The following is a 16,360-nucleotide window of genomic DNA, read 5'->3' as shown; positions in this document are numbered from 1 at the left end:
GGAAATATACCTGTATCTACTAATTTTGAAATATACATCTCAGAACTTTCATTGTCCTTTTCCAAGTAAGCACCTTAAGATGTTATCTTGATATTTATTTCATTGTTCTAAACAGATTCTGAACTCCTGTCTTGGTATTTTTAATATCCTCAGCATTTTCTATTAAAAGTGCACATGACTTTTAGAAATAGTCACAGTTATTCTGAGCCAGGACTTATGATAACCTGATGAACCTGATCGATAATGTCATTTGTATTTAAAAAGAAAAGAGAAGGAGAAGGTGAAAAAAGTGATCAGATTGCTTTGGGAAGTTATCAATCAGGTTCTGAAAAAATCTGAAACACCAAAAAAAAAAAAAAAGTCACTGGAATTTCCCACATGGGGAAAACATGTATGAAAGGATATCTGGAAGACCTATATATGGAGGTCCCTGGAGTGACTACACTGAAAGTAATAAGACTTCATACTTCTAAGTTTGATATACAGCTCTAAATACCATATCACCTTAGAGTTTTATCTCTATTTTCACATATTAGGTTTATTTAATCTGGGCTATATCTGTACTGCTTGGGGATTTTTTAAAAAACCAAATCTATTCTTGGCAAAGGATGTAAATCACTTGGCTAAATAATATATAACACTCTGGTTTTCCACCAACTCAGTAGAAGAGTAGTGTACCCAACATGTTTGTTAAAAAATACAGGTACATGAGCAACACTCCTGGAGAATCTGATTTAATCGAGCTGGAGTGGGTCCCTAGGGAATTTGCAAACTTCATAATCCCCCAGCTAATCACAGGGCAGGTGACCTTGGAATCACACTTTGAAGAACACAGCAGTCAGATATCAAGAAGGTGAAACTTTCTAATTATATGATCATTTATCAGTAGGTGTCTGACAACTACTTCTAAAATAACCCAGAAAGAACTGTTAAAAGATAAACTGAGGCATATTAAAAATTTTAAGAGTTTATTTGAACAAAACCAGATTTGAACTGAGCAACACTGTAAGTGGTCAGGAACACTCCACCAACTGGAGCTCAGGAGAGACTTACAGAGAAAAGGCAGAAGCAAAGCAGGAGTTATTGACTGGCTTCAGGTTAAAGCCTAGTGGGCTATTTGTGATGGGCTGTTCATAACCTTGAGGCATTTATGGGCTTAGATTTTGGTTTGTTTTCATAGGCTGCCCATGGTATCAGACACTTTGTTTTAATTAATTTAACAGAACTGTTTTCAGAAAAATTATCCATAGAAAAACAGCAGAGATTTATGCCAAGCACCATTCAATCCCTAAATAACCATACTAATATGTTCAATATTAATCAAGCCACATCTCCTATCCAAGTTCAGCTCAATTCAGTTGCTCAGTCATGTCCCACTCTTTGCGACCCCATAGACCGCAGCACGCCAGGCCTCCCTGTCCATCACCAACTCCTGGAGTTTACTCAGACTCATGTCTATTGAGTCGGTGATGCCATCCAACCATCTCATCCTCTGTCGTCCCCTTCTCCTCCCGCCTTCAATCTTTCCCAGCATCAGGGTCTTTTCAAATGAATCATTTCTTCACATCAGGTGCCCACAGTACTGGAGTTTCAGCTTTAGCATCAGTACTTCCAAAGAAATCCCAGGGTTGATCTCCTTCAGAATGGATTGATTGGATCTCCTTGCAGTCCAAGGGACTCTCAAGAGTCTTCTCCAACACTGCAGTTCAAAAGCATCAATTCTTCGGCGCTCAGCTTTCTTTACAGTCCAATTCTCACATCCATACATGACTACTGGAAAAACCATAGCCCTGACTAGACAGACCTTTGTTGGCAACGTAATGTCTCTGCTTTTTAATATGCTGTCTAGGTTGATTATAACTCTTCTCCCAAGGAGTAAGCGTCTTTTAATTTCACGGTTGCAGTCACCATCTGTAGCAAAGCACCATTCAATTGCTACTTAACATACTAATATGTCAATAGTAATCAAGCCTTATCTCCTATCAATCCAAAGGGAAAAATCTAAAGACTTCTCTCCTTTCTTGGGCCATCAGAATGAATTCCACCAAGGCTTTTCCTACAAGGTGAAAACCTGCTACAGCATTCTAAAGATCCCTTCTTAACCAGAGACCAACTACGGTAGGAACATCATCCCTTTTTTGTTTTTTTAATTAATTTATTTATTTTAATTGGAGGCTAATTACTTTACAATATTGTAGTGGGTTTTGCCCTACATTGACATGAATCAGCCATGGGTATACATGGGAACATCATCCCTTAATGTGCAGGGTCCACTCAAGTTTGCCACATTACAATTCCTAATAGTCCAGTAACTGAGTGAACTGTAAGGGAGACTTTTTCCATCTCTCTGTTTATGAATAGCTTATCTTGTGGTTACTTGCATTAGTCTTTAAACAAAATTTCTTTTAAAAGCCCAACTGCATAACTAATTAAAATGTCATTTTTGTACAATTATATGATAAGTTGCAGTATATGTCTAAAGAAGCAGGAAAATTTGAAAGTGAGAATGAACAAACTGTACAAGAGTAATGCTAATACCTTAAGAGAAATCCCAGGAGAAGCATCTAGCAAAAGCATAAAATAGCTTTACGTTGTGGGGTTACCCCCCCTTCCCTAAGAAAAATTAATTTCTAAATAACATTTGAAAAATCTCCCTAACAATTTTGGAGCTATTCTGTTGTGACTCTAACTATAGCCTATTCTTTTTATTTACAGTAGTTAAGTTTTATAAAGTCACCACACATGTTAAATTAGCAAATTCTGAACCACTGTTCTTACTGGAAATAGGATGTTAGGTTCCTGTGAGCCTTTGATTCACACCATTTTTGTCAACTGCTCTATATATAACCTATTTTATGAGTGTTTCCATTTTAAAATATCTTTTTAATAGATATTTTTATTCATTAATGTTGAACACTTTGGCAACAGCACTAGCACTCAAGATTAAACAATGCTTGTCTAATACATAATTTGTCCACATCATGGCCTTCCTGTGCTTAGAAACACTAGATAGCACTTAGCACTATACCTGAGGCCATATGAAACAGTGAGACAACCAACAAAAAATACAAAAAAAAAAAAAAACCCAAAATACTGTACTAAATAGACTGCGCAAAAAAAAAAAAAAAAGTATTTGCTCTTCAATAGTTGAACCAAGAAGGGCAATCATCACCTTGTTGACTTCAGCTGGACATGTGAGCTTTGGGCAACTCAGATTTTCACCACTCTATGCATATCCATGAATAACTGCAAAAGTGCTGCAGGAACTGACTTGAGGGTTACAAATTTTTGCAAGTAGGTAAGTTGTAAATATGGAATCTATGAATAATAATGATCTACTATACTTTCACTATCAAGGTGAAAGTCTTTATCTTAGGTTTGATACACACACAGCAATTTTCCTAAATTCTTTTTAAGTGATATAATATTGTAATGAAATACATTATTGCACCATAGTGATGTTATTTGTAACATTTTCAATGATTTATCTTTCCTGCCTCAGGACAATCAACAGCTGTGACATTTAATTAAAAGTTTCTGAAATAGTCTTAATTATAGATATGTATTTAACATTGTTTAAGGACCCAGAAGTTGCCAGAAAGTTTACCACCGATATGTTAATAACCATAGACATACTGTTTCAGCTATCAAAAGGGGGAGCACTTTGGCCAATTCAAAGGTTCTATTTCAAAAGCACTTAATTTTAAAAAATTTAAAAGATGGAAAAAGTACATTCAAACAGATTACTTAAATTGGTGGCACAGAAAACAAATGGAGGTTAAGTGACACAGAAACAGAAATAGATTTCTACTACCAAAAATATAAACTCAAAAGTGCTGATAAAAGAAGTTAAACAATAAAATCATTCATGGTCAGTGAAGGTCACTCAATCTAACTACTGCTATGACTTATGGATTGCATTTCAGTCTTCAAAAACTACTGAATACTTATAGTCAACACCCAGGTTACATGACAAACTCATCTGTACATCTTGGAATTCTACAGTTTATAAGTTCCAAGATAGAGCTTATCTACAGTTTAGAAGTTCCAAGATAGAGCTGTTATTTCATTCAACACCCTCATTTTACACATAAGACTTCAGCGACTACAAGTTCCCCTTAAGCCAATCTCAAGCTGCATCACATTCTTGTTTGTGATGTGTGATATTATATATCAAAGAGGGCAAACTTTCACAGGGAAATCCAGGAAAGACAACTGCAAGGAAACAGTGGCTCTTTTTACATGACATAAGGTGTGTGGTCAGGGATGTGATAAAAGAAGTCTATTTGGATGGATACTGTGACTCGGCTGGCTTTATTTATTTATATGAATTCTATCCTGATGGTTGAAACTAAATGGCATTTTCTAAGCAGATTTATTCGTGTTTACTGAAATAGATGTTTCTCTATGGCTGACTGGCAACAGGACAGAAGAAAAAGAATGCCTTGCAATTCAAAGACCTGGTTTAAACCTCAGCTCTCCCAGTTACTGTGTGTAATTAGCCAAGTGAGAAACTTGCTGAGATTGTTTCTTCGAGTGCAAAATAAGGAAATTAGATCCTTACACTAACGGATGTGTTGTGAAACTACACAGGCTAAAGCATAAATAGCATCTCACATAGAACTTATATATAATTACTCAACACATGACAGTTCTTGGCCATAGGATAATTAATTTCAAAGGATTCTGAAGTCATCACTTCAATATCTTGGGTTAACCAGATGTTAGTAAAAATCCAAATATGATTGCTATTGATTTCAGAAGTCATCCAGTTCTATACACAATCAATTTGTAGAGTAAGTGGATAAAAAGAAAGAAATGTACCTTCAACTCATAAGTACAAGCATCAGAACTTTGATAATAAGCCACACCATGAAAGAGAACATATCAGAATCCATTGCTGACAATTTTTCTCTACCAGTCTCTGACACAAAATACTCAGAACTCATCACATTGGTTGATTTTCTAACATGGCACAGAGAAAAAAAAAGAAATAGGTAAATATTTCTATTTCAGTCAACAAAACTGCAAGAAGACTTTAGATATTGGATCAGAAAATGTTGGTGCTAAGCAACACCCCTGCAATTTTGGCTGAAATTCTGACTCACTTTTTACACATATAGAATGAACAAAACTTTGTCTTCAACAAAAACACTTTCGGATTGAATTATCCTAATAGTTGTGTTATTGTTTTCATGCCTTTGTGAAGCTATCAAGAAAGACATCAAGAACCTTAGTCCACAATGATTCCCTAATGTAAGACTGCATTATTCTTTAACATGAAAAAAGTCCATTCAATTGTTCTGCAGTTACTTCAATAGCATTTTTTATCCTAAGTGATATACATAGGTAACCTCTGTGACAAATCACGTAATCTGGTCTAGACCAGAGAACAATACATTATAAATCAGTGTCTCATTTTGCTATAATTGCCTCCTTAAAATAGCTGTAGCAGGATCAATGTCTCAGATTCTGGTTTATTATACACGCATTCTTAAAAACATCAATGACAAAACACTAACTGACTAAGGCAGAAGAGCAGCTGGTTCCATGGCTCCATGAAAAGAATGTTCCGAAAACAGTTCAAGAATGTTTGATGCACTTCACAAAGATTCTGTTCTAAAATTTCAAAGCCACATTAAAAAGTGATAATTGCTATCTGCAGTGGAAAAGAGGAAGTCCAAAATGTTGGAATTAGACCGAACGTTAGCAACAACTATCTTTGGATACTTAATGAATTTTGCCTTCTTCCTTTCTGTCAAATATGGCTTTACCCCAAATATTATGAACTGAAGGACTTGGGGCTGGTTTTATTTTTTTAAGGGAGTCACAACTCCTTAATGCTAATCAGCTGTATACAGCATTCCAATTCACTTAGCAAGACAGAGGAATGTGCTGCCTAATGAAAACATAATCACACTCATAATTAAGTATAATAAATATATTACCTATAATTTTATTTTGAGGCTGCTAAACCGCATTCTCTTTCTCTTGTTCTCTCTTTGTTCCTCCATGTTAATTACACTGGATTTCCTTCTATAGTACCCTGGCTGCCAGATTCATTCTAGTTCAACTAGTACAAAACTATGTCACCTCATGAACATCAGGAAACAGAGAATATTAAAAGATAGTAAATAGATATTTTTCTTTTCCTGACTATTGGAAGAAATAATATTTAAGGCCATTTGTCAAAGGAAGCTCATTGAATGAGCACTGGACAAACATTGGAAGAAATAATTGAAACATTCATAATATAAGCTATGTGCATGATCTTTAGTAATGTGATTCATATTTTTGGGATTCAATGTATTCATCATGTAGGAGACAGGTAATGACTATAATAACACTGATCCACTTCACAAAGATAACAAATGGGCCATCTGACATTACTCTGTAGAACACGAAGCTCCATTACTCATGCTGCAGTGTTCTGCAGTGGGTAATTAGAAGCTTCTAGGGGCCAAAGAACATAATGTACCATACTTAATACCACTTAATAGGTACAATCCTGTTACCATTCTCCAGCTACTGAATAATTTCATGCTCTAAAGATCATAGTTATTGCTTCCAAACATAATACTGATCCCCAGCTTGAATAATAGAAATTCAGTAAAGTATTTCTCAGTTTCAGATATTTTCTGATTTCCTACCTACCTACTCCTTACAAACTTTTTCTCAGGGTTCATTACGTTGCCCCACACTGCTTCTTGAAGCAACCTCATTCAAACCTTACTGCATTACAGAAAATTTAAAAAGTGAGTAGAAGCTTATACAGACAAATTTGAAAATTAATCTTAGTGTGACTAAAGTAAATATTCTTCCCACTACAAACTTCATCTTTGCATAAATAAAGATGAAGGCAAGAACAAAAAGCCAAGCCTTGGGCAAGAATTCTCAATCATTGTCTCCAGTCTTCCATTTTTGAGCTGTTTCTATCTTTCAAGACTGTGCCTTTCCCTTACTGAAGGTTATTCTCCAGAAGTTAACCCTGCTAGCCATGTGGTTGGCTCTCTAACACTCATTCCAACTCCAAATGTTTAAATTGAGCCAACTATGACCATGCCCTTCACTCTGCCAGCAATTAACATTGGTTTCAGGGAAGACTTAGTCTATGTCGATTTGGTTTGCCCAAAGAAGCTGGTTCCCTCTCCCCACCCTCCCACCCCAAGGAATGTGTTGTACCAGTTGCTGCTGGAAGCCATCTTAGATCACGAGAGAAACTTGTCCCAAAATAGAGACTTACTGTATTGATTTGAAGCATTTACAGAAATCTCTACTCAGTCATCAGCTAACAATTAAGCTAACTGAGCAGAGATTTCAGTGGCAGCATCTGACAAAGAGCACAGACCTCACCAAGCTCATTCAGTAAAGTCATGAGACAAACAAGGAATAGGTGAAGCTCAGTCTATGCCATTCACTGTGCAATTAGGCCTTTCATCACCTTCTTGCGTAATACAGATTTTGCAGTAGAGTTCAGGTGCAATATCCTCTATATCAGGGATATTTATTACCTATTTATGGCTAAGTTATGTCTAAGTATATCACCTGCTAACTGGCACAAATTCAGCAGTTAGCTCTAGGTATAACCTTTTCTGTGTGCTTAAATATCTAACACTGATTTCTTGTATACTGATTATACTTAGTAGTTATTTCATTTGTAGTCTTCATAAAATTGCTTGAAGGTAAAACTTTACAGCCTATTGCAAAATAATAACAGTTCAAAAAAACACAAAGCTATAAAAAATTGGAATATAAAACCTTGGAGAAATTTTGCCAAACATTTCTTCACTCTTGTAATATCATTTAAATAAGTTCCAATATGTATTTAAAAATCTAACTTATAAAACTTTGTTATACAAACATTTTTCAAGACTACATCTGTTGACTAAAACAAGATACACTTAAGAAACTAAGATAAATTTGTATACATAACAACCATTTTGAACTTTCTTATTTGCCAGGCATCAGAAGCAATAGAACCTAGCAGAGAATATTATTCCTGAATTGGAGGAAACCCAAAGCCATTCCCCAAACATGTTTAACTTCTCCAGCTTATTCTTTGTTTTTTTTTTAATTAATGTATTTATTTTAATTGGAGGCTAATTACTTTACGATATTGTAGTGGTTCTCGTCATACATTGACATGAATCAGCCTTGGGTGTACATGTGTTCTGCATCCTGAACCCCCCTCCCACCTCCCTCCCCATCGCATCCCTCAGGGTTGTCCCTTCAGTTCATTCTTAAAAGCTCTCATAAAATTTATGGGTACAACCATAAATGGCCACTTCCCCCATTCAGTACTTGAGGAAATGAATAAATAATGGTCAGTCCATAAGCCTGGCACAAAATGTAGTTGACTGTTAAATACTGTCTATATTGAAAAAGTTATCCTAATCCATGAAAGGTATTTTGACTCTGAGTCTCCTCTGAATAACTATTTTCTAGAAATACATCATTATTTCTTATTTTATACTTTAAGATTATCTTGTTTGTCTTGAGATTTAATATTTCTCTCTAATGATTTATATTTTTAAAATATCAGTTTCTAGACCATGTTAAAAGCTAGACATATTATATACCAGTCTTTTTATTACCTTTGTTCCTCAACAGGAATTTATATAGAAGATAATCAGACAATAGTGAGCTCTCTTTTGCTCCTCAAAAAATTTTTCTAAAATATTGAAGGAAAATTTTCTAGAAACATTGTTATAAATTATGCGTAATGATCATTGAAAATGATCATGTTATTACTTTAATGTAACATTAAAGTTTATAAAGAAATATTTTGACTAGCAGCTACGCTACCACGGTCAGTTGAACATGCTAAAAAGCTAAGGGACTGATCTGAATCAGTTCTGCACAACAGATGTAATTTATAACAGGCCCTATTTCATTACCATGCTAGATATTATCCCAGCATTCAAGTAGCAGTACTTTGTTCTCTTTGGTGGATAACCAGAAAGGAAATATAAAAACATCTCCAATGTGATCTACACATTACAAACAATAAGTGCTGAGACAATGACTGCTCAAATAAATGGCACAACCAGAAAAATGAAAAGGAAGAGCAATTCATCTGTCAGTGGAGATGAATAAAACATCTCATGCCTGAGGCATTTTGAAAAATTCTCTTTCAGAATTCAACATATTTGGGGAGAAATCGGATTTCAACCAGATGGAACTCTTCAAATGCAAAGTTTGCAAGGGTATAAACCTTCAACTGAGGCTGTAAAAAGAGACATAAAAATTATATGAGTAAACAAGGGAGTTACCCTAAGGATTATTTAAAGCCAAGATTGGAGAATTTCCACTCTTACTAATGCACAGAATGTATGTTGGTAAAGGAATGGTTTAATGGCAATCTTTGAACCAACTGTTCTGGAATTCACTCCATTATTGCTAAAAGAAGATACAACATCCTTAAACTTTCAGGATCATGCTTCTCAATAATATCCAACTAACATCTACCATCCTTCAAAGGCCATCACAAGGACCACCATCTCCCAGAGACCTATTTCCAACCCTACCCTCCGCCGTGCTCCAAGCAATTTTCTCCAATAATCTTTCAGTTTCACGTAGAAGTCCATTACATCTTTCTCGCGGTGCACTTGCTAGTGTCCTGCTGCCTTGTATCGTCAAAGGCACAGGAGTGTCAGTTATGAACAGACTCTGCAGAGAGATAGACTTGAGTTCAAACCCTGAGACTGTCACTTGAGCTAGCGGTTTGATCTCTCTATGGTTCAGTTTACTGAGCTGTAAAAAGGGGAGGATAATAATATCAGGACTTTATAAGGTCGATGTAAGAATTAAATAACACACTTGCCTGCCTCGGAGTTTAGCAGTCCATTAAGTTCAACCATTGCTACTGAATTGTGATCACTTGTACATCTTATCTCATATAAAATTATAAATCTTTTCTGAAAATTGTAAATCTTTTACAACTAAAAAAATTACAAATCTTTTTAATTCCATGAAAGCACTTAATTGCTTTCCTAACATCAATTTATTTTGTGTTATTTTGAATGAAGATTAATTCTTCTAGAACACTACACAATGCCTCCCACATTTATTTGTTGAATAACTGTTCACTTACTTAGTATTCATCTCACCAGTGTTTCAGTTGAATACAAAGACAAAAGAAAGGAAGAATTTTCTGCACCTCAGGGTGTCTGTCTGCTTGTTTGCTATTAATCTATAAATTTAAAGGACTAAACTAGACAATCTCTAAGGTGTCTTTCAGTCTTCACATTCTAGAAACCTGTAATATCCATTAGAGTCAAATCATTCTTGTTCTCCATTGAAGCTACTGCTTTTTAGCTTTGCCAGCACTTTATCTTCCCACTTGAATGCCCTCTTTCTTTCCAAAACACCATCTATAAGGTTTATATTTTCTAGAGTGCCATATTTCTTTATTTTCACCTTCTTTGTCCAGTCCCTAAAATAACAGACACCTTGTTTAAATCATCAAGATCTACTGCTAAAAATTAAGGCATATATATATATACCAAAGAGGGTGGTCTTACTTTCTAGATGGTTTCTGAGCACACTGTCATTAAATCATCTGTTAGCTACTTAATGGGAGATCTTTAGAAGAAACAGGTCATGAGATATCTCAAATCTAAGAAATATTTACCTAGCAGAAAACATCTGACCTGAGAAATAAACACTACCAGTTTTAGCCTTGGCACTCCTTTAGTCCTCAAGTCCTTCTGAGTTTACAGATGGTCTTAATTAAAAACAAGTAGTTTCTAATTTATAGCACAGGAAACATTTAGAATTTGTTGTTGAAGTAGAGTTAGTGGAACCTAGTAACCCCAATCTTACCCCCAGAAAACTACCTCCATGACTTTAATTCATTTGTACAGATTCCTGATGTGTTCATAAGTCTTTTTTATTACACATATAACACACTTCTGTTGCACTTTTAAAAAACTGACATAAAGACACCATATCAAGTCTTGACTTTTTTCCACCTGTGTCCTTGAGTTGCGTCAAGCATGTAAGTGTTGCTGAATACAAAGACCAAGAGCCCTGGGTCTGGAATATTCATGGCTAATGGGCTTCATCTTTCACAGAGCCCACATTCTCTAACTGTGACATCAGTGTCCTGAGCCTTTATAAAGTGGAATACTGCTTGCTTTGCACATGCTTGTATGCTTGTCATCCCAGCTTTTCCTACAAAAACTCCAATAGCTGCTGTGTTTCACAGCCACGTTTCCTCACCTTTTTATCATTTGTGTAACAAGTCATTTTCTACCACCAGTTTTTCTAATAGTCTATTCTGCTTGAAAGTCTTCAGCCTCATTTTTTAAAGGCAAACCCTAATCTTGGAATAATGAATGTTCTTAACCCATATGCACTCCATTTCACTCCCTGTAATAAACACACACACCAACACACAATCTGTCAAAGTTTGTCAAGAGGTGAAGCGGTGGGGTTGAAGGTCAAATTAAGAATGGTAGCTTTATGGTCTGGGAGACTAGCCAATATTAGTGTTCATAAGATGAAGCTTGAGCTGGACAGGGTTTGTGGTATAAACCCAGTAGACCATAAGTCATATACTATATTTGAATTATTCTTCTTTGTTACTTAAACTCACATTCTATGTGAAAGTTACCTTGATATTGACATTATTTGCATTTAGACACACACTTTTATAATAACAAGTGTAAGTAACTGGCATTTTTATTTCATGGGAAACTTTCTTCACTCTTTTACTCCCACAGTTGGAGAAATTCTTTACACAAATGATTATTCATTGTTAACTTAGCAAACCTATTTGTATTTATTTCATTAAACTAAAAAAAAACTTCTTCTAAGTTGTTTTTGATATCTTTAAAAACTTTAATTTTTCAATATTAACTAGCCTACTTAAACTATCACGTCAACTAATAGTTATATTCATAAACTAAATAAAATTTTGCAATGTAGGAGGGGGAAGAAAATAGGAGTAAACAGAGTGTCACCTTAATATTAGGGCTTCATCTCTTTTTGATCCCATGAGTCTTCATGCCATCAACACACATGGAAAAAATTGTGCTATGAACTTGGAAGGAAAAGGTTTAGGAACCACCTCTGTCTCTGAGATGAAAGAGGCCTCTGGGTGCAGCTGGAACACTGCCAAACGCTTCAAGGACCAGATAGTTGCTCTTTATTCTAAAAGGAACGGTTTTTTAAAACCTGTACCCAATTTGTAGGGTCCAAATTTAACTCTACTAAAGTGGAGAAGAGCCACAAAGATGATTAAAGGGTTGGAAAGTAATATCTATGGGGAAAGATTAAAGGAACAGAGATTATTGCGCCTGCTGAAGGGAAGACTGATGGATGATTTAATAACATTCTTAAGGTATTTGATCAGTTATCCCAGTGACCAGCTGTTCTCTATCGACAATGAGGAGAGAACCAAAGGAAATAACCTTAAATTCCAATATGAAGGACTTAGGTGAGATCTAAGAGATCTCTCCGAGAGCTGGGTTGTTTAATAATGGAATGCACTATCGTCTCTAAAAGTCTTCATGTCTGACACAGATGACCCTCTCTGGAGTTGGCAGCTGTGGTGCCAATGGCAAGTTAGGAGGATAAATTCTCTCGTGTCCCTTCTGTATCTATAAACCTGTGATTTTGAGTCAGATTCTCTTATGTCTATTTTCATATACATGAATTGTGTAAAAAATTACTGGAGGCAGTGAAGTTAAAAGTCAAAGTCCAAAGAGGTCTGGAAGATAAAACTTCTTTTCTACATAAAGGGTTCTTAGAACTTGCCCAAAGCCCCCGACTACAGTAGACCTCCTTTCTTGACTTTACAATCATGTTAAAACACTATCCTCTTTACTTATCCTGAAATAGGAAGAAGGATATAAGAAGAAAAGAAACAGAAGCAAATTTGTTTCATCATAAAAATAGCCCAAACATAGACACTGAACTCCCTAAGTCAAGGTAAATTACGCATGTGCAATGGAAAAGCATAGTGTCTACTCTATGGGATATTCTTTCTTCCAGATCTTAGTATCCATTGAAATATTAGGAAAAGCAGGACAGCAATATCTGTAAAGTTCACAGAATTATCAGAAAAAGTGCCGTGTCACTTTGTGGGCCTTCCAATGATTATATTTTTCACTTAAATGTACTCACAAGATCCCACTGTTTTCTTTCTGTTGAAGTAATTTGCAATAATTTTAGGGGACTTTACAAAGTGAATAAAAAGGAATTGAAGCATCTGCAATTCAAGGCATTTAAGCTTTAATTCACAGACGGCAGCCCTGAGAATAATTACCAGGGCCTAGTCATTTTCTGCTACACTGCACATGAAAGGCATGCTAACACTATTTTTTTAAAAGATATCTTGAGATGCTATATTTTTAGAATTGTTGTAATTCCTCACTTGAGTGATTCAATAACTGCATTACTTGCTATATGGTCCCCAAAAGAGCTTACATAACTAAACATATATAATGATAGGCACTCAAAATTAAGTGTCTTGGACAGTGGGTGGCTTTCCAGAATATTTGATAAGGGGAAATGAAACAAATCTTTTAATATTGGCTTCCTAGGAATTCTTAAGCCTATAATAATATATTATCCAGAAATGTGTGGACCTTGAGAAAAATTTTTGTGTCTTGATCTGTCCATTTTATGTCTTCATATTTTATAATCTCTTTTCAAATAGCTGTAAACTGAAAATCATTTCATACACTACACAGTTTATGTGATCTGATTTTAAAAACTAAACCTCAAAGTTCCTCAATATGGCACTAAAATTGAAACACACAAAACAAAATTTAAAAGTTTGGCTACTGTCATATCTTAGGAGAAGGTTAGGTGACTATATTACATATCTTACTTTTGAGAGTGAAGGGGGTTCTATTAATAATTAAATCAGAATCGCAAGCAAACCCCAGAATTGTCCTAGGCAAACTAGGAAATAGGACACCTGTCTCCTAGACCAACACGACCCTGTTAAAAGCAAAGACAGAAGCCTGAAAGGTCTCCAGGTACTTGGCGCTCTAGGTTGGGACTGGTAGGCAGGACATAATTAACTAGTATGAAGGTGTGGAAAGAAAGCTTGTTTTGAAAGTCAAAGCATCTATTGAAGGGTCACTCCAGAGAAGTGAAATAACATTTCTGAAATAACAGAGATGTTCTACCATATGTAGAGAGCATAGTGATGGGCAAAGAAAAGGCAGAAAAAACTCAAGAAATAAAGTCAGAAAGTAGCAGGTTTGATTGGAAGTCAAGAGGTGGATCCATTCATCCAGTCTGTGCAGATATTAAACGAACACGGACTAGATTGACCCTGACTGAGGGACTGGAGCACAGTCGTGATCACAAAGGCAGAGCATCAGGCAGACACACAGCAGATGGTAACTGACAAAAGTGCAGCGCAAAGGAAGGATTAATCTTAAAAATATAAAGAAGCCTTATGTAAAGAACTATATTCAAGAAGGAAGGGGGAAATGCAGAGACTGGGCCTTAGCTACTGGTTTGGGGGGTTTTTTGTTTGTTTTTTTAATAGGTGATCCTCTAGTTGTGTTTTCTTAAGTAATAAAAAAAATAGTATTCTAAAAAAGCATAGGTAATACACAAAATGAAAACACTAACAACAATAAAAGCATCCAAAGTGCCAGGAAATTATTTTTTAAGCAGGAAGATAGACATTATCTCAGAGGGATATTTCAAATTCCGTAAGTCTGCTCAGAAGCAACATTATAAACAGGGCAATTATACTGATCAACGTTCAGATTTTCCTTATGATATTGCATGTAAAATCACATATTTTATTATAAAACTAAGGCAGGAGGAGAAGTTGACAGCAGAGGATGGCATGATTGGATGGCATCACTGACTCGATGGGCGTGAGTCTGAGTAAACTCCGGGAGTTGGCGATGGACAGGGAGGCCTGGCGTGCTGCGATTCATGGGGTTGCAAAGAGTCGGACACGACTGAGCGACTGAACTGAAGCACATGCACATGATAAACTTTTATAGCCAGCATTATAGGAGAGCCAGGGAGCTACTAGTTCCAACAGCAAGCAAGTCATTACACTTAAAGCTTCTGAGGCAAAATCACTGTCAGTTCCACCAGTGAAATCTGGATCACTGGATATTAAAACAATGTAAGAAAAGTACACAGTGTTCTAACTGGCGATGAGAGAGTTCCCCATCTTCCCCGGTCTCAATGGTAAAGTATCCACCTGCAACGCAGGAGATGCATAAGACATGGATTTGATCCCTGGGTCAGAAAGATCCCCTGGAGAAGGAAATGGCAACCCACTCCAGCATTCATGCCTGGAGAATCCCATGGACAGAGGAGTCTCGTGGGCTACAGTCCATAGGATGGCAAAGAATCGGACACAACTGAAGCAATTTGGCACTCACACACACGTGAGCTCCCCATCATAACTCAAGGCATTCATTTTCTCAGAAGTGATTTGAGATCATACTGCATGACCTTTCTTAACATATTTATTATAATTAGTGTATCTTTATAGCCAAATCTAAATATATCTGAATAAACACTCAACAAATCTTAAAATTTTATAAATATTTTAGGGTTAAATTGCACTCTAATTTAATTCTTTTGTAGAGTTGATTCCACTGTGCTCATTTATTCTCTACATATGAATCTATCCTCTTTCTCCTATTCATTCCTCCCAACTCTCTCATTAAGCATCTTCATTAATATATGTATTCATTCTACAAACTATAAGTCATCTAGGAAGAGGTCTCTGTTCTGGAGTTTGTGAGGGAATCAAAGATGAAACCACATGAGTTTTATCTTTAAGAAGCTTATATGAAAAAATCCACAAAAATAAACAGTGGAGTAAAAATATTATAATCACTGTAATCAAAAAGAAACAGAAACAAATAGAAAACCTAAATAAATGGCTAAACCAAATAAACACATACATACAGAGCACAGAGTAGTGATTACCAGGAGGGACGAGAGAGGAAGGGTGAAATGGGTAAAGGGGATCAACTGTATGGTGACACATGAAAGCTAAGCTCTCGGTAGTTAACACACTGTAGTGTGTACAGAAGTTAAAATACAATGCGGTACAAACACAAGTTATAAAATGTTACAAACCAATGTTACCTCAATTTAAAATTTTTAAGAAACAGAATAGGTGCTCTAAAGTTTCAAATGTTTGTCTGAAACATCAACCCAGCTCTCTGGTGGACAGCTGATTAGTGAGGGGTATGGGAAATAGCCACCAAGCAGCTGCACCATTTTTCAGGGATAAAGCCTGATGGTTAATGAAGATGAATGTAGGGCAACTAAGCAGTTAAAGCCCTTGATAAGTGCAGAGGCATTGCTTAAGTTGGCACCTGGGCAGAAATTTTCCAATTACTTTTCTGACAGC

This window comes from Capra hircus, chromosome 6 (genome assembly GCF_001704415.2).
Source record: "Capra hircus breed San Clemente chromosome 6, ASM170441v1, whole genome shotgun sequence".
Taxonomy (NCBI): domain Eukaryota; kingdom Metazoa; phylum Chordata; class Mammalia; order Artiodactyla; family Bovidae; genus Capra; species Capra hircus.
The sequence above is the reverse complement of the archived record's forward strand: the minus strand, read 5'-3'. Positions refer to the sequence as shown.